General features: G+C 40.0%; 1 long non-coding RNA gene across 1 annotated transcript; it reads left to right on the plus strand.

The window, feature by feature from the left end:
• The first annotated feature begins 1,476 nt into the window (after nt 1-1,476).
• LOC116465323 (uncharacterized) lies at nt 1,477-4,994 on the plus strand. Its single transcript, XR_004247162.2, has 3 exons — nt 1,477-1,653; nt 3,159-3,372; nt 4,923-4,994. It is a non-coding gene; the product is annotated as an uncharacterized LOC116465323 (long non-coding RNA).
• The last annotated feature ends 551 nt before the right edge of the window (nt 4,995-5,545 follow it).

A 5,545-nucleotide genomic window follows, 5' to 3' on the forward strand; every position in this document is an offset into this window, starting at 1 on the left:
TGGTCGTCTCACACTGCAGCACACAGTTTTCCAGCGTAGTCTTACCACGGTGAACAACTGGGATGAAAACACACGCTGTTTTAAGAAGGGGCAAAAAGCCACGGCGGGAAAAAGCCGCGGCGGCAGAGGCAAAAAGCCGCGGCGGACCGGGGGGAAAAAGCCGCGGAGGCCGGGGGGGAAAAGCCGCCGCGACCGGCGGAAAAAGCTGCAAAAAGCCGCAGCGGCAGAAAGCCGCGGCGGCGGCAAGAAGCGGCGGCGGCGGCAAGAAGCGGCGGCGGCGGCCAGAGGCGGCGGCCAGAGGCGGCGGCCAGAGGCGAGAGGCGGGGGCGGCGGCAAGAGGCGGGGGCGGCGGCAAGAGGCGGGGGCGGCGGCAAGAGGCGGCGGCGGCGGTAAGAGGCCGCGGCGGCGGGGGCAAAAAGCCGCAAAAGGTCGCGGCGATGGGGGCAAAAAGCCGCGACGCGGGGAGCAAAAAGTCGTGGCGGCGGGGCGCAAAAGGCCTTGGCGGCGGGGGCAAAAACCACGGCGGTAAAAAGCCGCGGTGGCGGGGGCAAAAAGCACCACTGCACTCCAGCCTGGGCCACAGAGCAATACCCTGTGTAAAAAAAAAAAAAAAAAGTATAGGCAGTATTTGCACGCTGATCATTCTGATCACAAAGCTCCCTCTTAGAATCATTCTACTAGGTTCCCTTGGAAACATTTTTTCTTTTTGAGACAGTCTTGCTCTGTCGCCAGGCTGGAGTGCAGTGGCTCCATCTCGGCTCACTGCAACCTCTGCCTTCTGGGTTCACGCGATTCTACTGCCTCAGTCTGCTGAGTAGCTGGGACTACAGGCATGCGCCACCACAACCAGCTAATTTTTGTATTTTTAGTAGAGATGGGGCTTTACCATGTTGGCCAGGATGGTCTCTATCTCTTGACCTCGTGATCCACCCGCCTTGGCCTCACAAAATGCTGGGATTACAGGCGTGAGCCACCGTGCTTGGCCCGGTAACATTTTCATAGGGAACCAGCTGTTAGGTTGAAGAAACTACTTCCCGGCCGCTTTCTGGCAGTGTGTTAGGGACATTTCCAATGAGATGATTCAAATAATGTAGATATTTGAAGAATTTTGGAAACAGAAAAAAATGGACATGTTTGCTATTTTGTTTAATGTCTTGACTGTTAGAAAAATTAATATAAGAATTATCTTCCTAATATGTTAAAGGTAATATCTATCTTGTATATATACAGTATATCTCTCTGTGTGTGTGTGTGTGTGTGTGTGTATGTATGAGAGTGAATATATATATAGTGTTTTTAGAGGGCAGTCAGCGGTTATATTTTAAATCAGATATTTTCCTTATCATGCAGGAGAAAACAACATGGTTCCTGTCCTGTTTATTTAATGTTTTGTTCAATGTGTTTGGAAATAATCAAATTCTTGATTTGAAGATTTTATTTCTAATCAGCATTTCTTCATAATTCTCCTAGTTACCTTTTGATCACAGTTGGAGTTGTATATGTCAAGTCATTTCCTCAGTCCAGGAAGGACATTTTGAAAGATTTGGTAGAAATGTGCCCTGGTGTGCAGCATCCCTTGAGGGGTTTGTTTCTTCAAAATTACTTTCTTCAGTGTACCAGAAATACCTTACCTGATGAAGGAGAGCCAACAGAGTAAGTGATTTTCTTTCTTGATTTTGTTGCAATATTTCTTTCATTGCAGAATGTATAAAAGTGTGGAAACATGTACAGAAATATAGTAAGTATGAATAATTCTTCCACCCAGTCAGCCATTTAGGTAGCATTTGTATATAGATTTCCTTTGTCATATAGAACTCCTCAGTATATGTGGTATGATCTAAAATGTACTCTTATGCAAAGTTTATCTTTGGATTATTAGAACCTGCTTTTTTTATTTCATGTAATTGAGCATTTTTCCACTACATTAAATATTCTTTGAAAATACAACTTTTTAAAGGGGGTTATATTTGGAAATTGAATTTGTAATGAAATAATGAAGTGTGAGCCAGCTGGATTTCATAATTGTTCCTTTAATGTCTATCAGTTTTTATAATGTATAGACTGCTAGTTACCTTGGAATATAAGTGATTTGAACTATCTGTTACAAGTTAGCTATTAACTCCAGAAAAGAAAAAATAAAAGCTATTCGGAGACACTCCTGTCTCTTGTGTAATCAGTATTCTAGAGTCGAAGTCTACTGTACTTTTATCCCACAGCAGGGGCAGGTGGGCAGCCAACTGTGGTCTTCAGTGGGGTGAGCTGTTCCCATGACAGGTCCCCAGATTAAAGAACTTCATTCCTTTTTTTAAAAGTTTATTCATTTATTTTGTTTCTTTAATTTTTAATCTTTTTTCAGTTTGCCCCAACAGATTTTGGTTTTTTCTTTTTAATATTTTCATTTATTTCTAAGGTGTACAATTCAATGTTTTTTAATATATCTGCATCAATTTCTTTTTTAATCAGTACAGAAAAGATAAAAAATTTAACAATGTAGAGAAATTGATAGTTATTCGCTTTATTACATTTTGACTGTCCATTTTGAGCGTTTAATTAGGCAATCAATAAAATTTTTTGAAAGCTACTGAGGTCTCCATCCTAGGAGATGTAGAAAAATAAAGCAGGAAATCCATGGTCTCTTCCCTCACAAAGCTTACATGCCAATTAGAAACAAAATATTCAACAGTAAAATGATGTAGTTAGCAGTACACCCTAAGTGTTAATTTTTTAGCCTTTTGTTTTTGTTTTTGGTTTGTAGGGATGGGGTCTCATTATGTTGCCTAGGCCAGTTTTAAACTCCTGGCCTAAAGCGATCTTCCTGCCTTGGCCTCCCAAAGCATTGGGATGACAGACATGAGCCACCATGCCCACCCTTCTAGCCTTTTTGAATTAAGGAAGTTGCCATAAGAGCAAGTCCACTTGGCCCAGGATAGGGAGTTGGGGAAAGTAATTTGCCCTTTAAATTTATACTGTCCTCTCCAGGTACTTTTTTCCCTAGATTGTGTTCCCTTTGAAATTTAACACTAAGCCAATGAAATTGAAAGTGGTTTTTTATAAAGCATTGGTGTACTACAGAGGTAAGTAGGAAATGCACAAAGGAGAGGGATAGCAGTAAGTTGGTCCTGTAAATACTGTGTAAAGGCTTTTCTGTTTCTTTGCAGTGAAGAAACAACTGGAGATATCAGTGATTCCATGGATTTTGTCCTGCTCAACTTTGCAGGAATGAACAAGCTCTGGGTGCAAATGCAGCATCAGGGACGTAGCTGAGATAGAGAAAAAAGAGAATGAGAAAGACAAGAACTGAGAATTTTAGTGGCAACAAATTTGGTGCGCCTCAGTCAGTTGGAAGGTGTAAATGTGGAACGTTACAAACAGGTTTGTATATTTTTGTTACCTCTTCTTATGTTCTGAGATAAACTGAAATCTGATTTTTAAAATCAGAATATTTTTGTTATATACTATTACATTGAAAAAATCTTAAAATGGCTTTTACTGAAGAAGACTTAAATAAACAGAAAGATATATATGCAATGTTTGTGGATTGGAAGATTTAATATTGTCAAGATAGCATTTTTTTAAAAAAATGATCTATAGATCCGATGTAATCTCAGTCAAAATCCCAGCAGACTTTTGTAGAAATTAAGAAGCTGATTCTAAAGTTTATGTGAAGAAACAGAGAACTTGGAACAGCTGCAACAAATTTGAAAAGGAAGAACAAAGTTGAGACCCAAACAACCCGAATTCATGACTTACTCTAAAGCCACAGTGAGAGCCTGTGTGGTATTGGTGAAAAGGACAGACACACAAATCAATGGAGGGGAATAAAACAGGGAATGGCAAACTTTACCTGTGAGGGACCAGATAATAAATGTTTTTTGGCTTTGCAAGACATGCTGTACAACAAGCTTGTCCAACCTGTGGCTCAGGACAGCTTTGAACATGGCCCAACATAAGTTTGTAAACTTTAAAACATGAGATTTTTTGCTTTTTTTAAAAATGCTCAGCAGCTATTCTTAGTGTATTTTATGTGTGGCCCAAGAGAATTCTTCTTCTAATTCTTCTTCAAGCCAAAAGGTTGAACACCCCAGTCTACAACTACTAACACTGCAGATTATGGTGCAAAAGCAGCCACAGACAATATGGAAGTGAATGGGCACGGCTGTGTTCCAGAAACACTTTATTTGTAAAAACAAGCAGCAGCTCAGTTTACCGATCTCTGACTAGACAATCCATAACAGACCCAGATATTTATGATCAGTTATTTTTGAGAAAAGTACAAAGGCAACCTTTTCAGCAAGTGATTCTGGAACAATTGGATGTTTATATGCAAACAAGCAAAAAACCCTGAACCTTGACCAATCCCTCATACCATATAGAGAAAAAACAAAAATCGATCAGAGACCTAAATATAGAACCTAAAACTGTTAGAAAACACAGAGGAAATCTTTGTGACCTAGGATTACACAAAGGTTTCTGAGGATACACAGAAAAGCACAAGCCATGGAGAAAAAAGCTTACTTTTGAGAGGCCAAGGCAGATGGATCACTTGAGTCCAGGAGTTTGAGACAAGCCTGGGCAACATAGGGAGACCCCATCTCTACAAAAATTACCAAAATTAGCTGGGCATGGTGGAATGTACCTGTAGTCCCAGCTACTCAGGAGGCTTGAGGTGGGAGGATGGCTTGAGCCCAGGAGGTGGACATTGCATTGAGTGGAGAGTGTGCCACTGCACCCCAGCCTGGGCAACAGAACAAGACCTTATCTCAAAAAGAAAATAGCTTTTAAAGTTTAGAAGTGAAGTCTTGGTGAGAAAAATCTCAATACGACGTTCAAGTTAGTAGTTCAAATGTGTTACTATGGGAATAGCTTAAGATTTTGAAAACAGGTTTTAACCCTTACATGTGTTTCTTTTTTTTCTCTTTTAGATTGTTTTGACCGGCATATTGGAGCAAGTTGTAAACTGTAGGGATGCTTTGGCTCAAGAATATCTCATGGAGTGTGTTATTCAGGTAGGTGGGAACATTTATTTCATTTTTTAAGGGCCTATTTTATCTTTCATTAAATTTAATTGTTTTGAAAAAATGTTGATGGAATAGGAAATAAGCTTTCCTGAATAAAGAATTTTCCTTGCTGGGTGTGGTGACTCACACCTGTAATCCCAGCACTTTGGGAGTTCAAGGTGGGAGGATCTCTTGAGACCAGGAGTTCAAAACCAGCCTGGGCAACATAGCAAGATGTCATTTCTATCAAAAATTAAAATCATTTTTAATGCTTCTTTTTGTTCATGTAATCTTGCTTCTTCTGGAAATAATTTAGAAACAGGAATTTTCTGTTTCTAACTTATAACTTGGTCTTTGTATCAATGTGGTTTGTTTTCCTCCAAGATGTAGGAATGAGTAATCTGATTTTCTAGATCTCTGTAGCTTTAGTTTAATTGTAGGCACACTTTGTTTATTGGAATATTTCTGTCTGAGCTTATGTTTAGTAGAGAGCTTCAGAAGTAATGTGTTTGAATTTAGTTGTATAAGATTACAGTGTTTTTTTTCCC

This window comes from Hylobates moloch, unplaced genomic scaffold (assembly GCF_009828535.3).
Source record: "Hylobates moloch isolate HMO894 unplaced genomic scaffold, HMol_V3 SCAFFOLD_4426, whole genome shotgun sequence".
Classification (NCBI taxonomy): Eukaryota; Metazoa; Chordata; class Mammalia; order Primates; family Hylobatidae; genus Hylobates; species Hylobates moloch.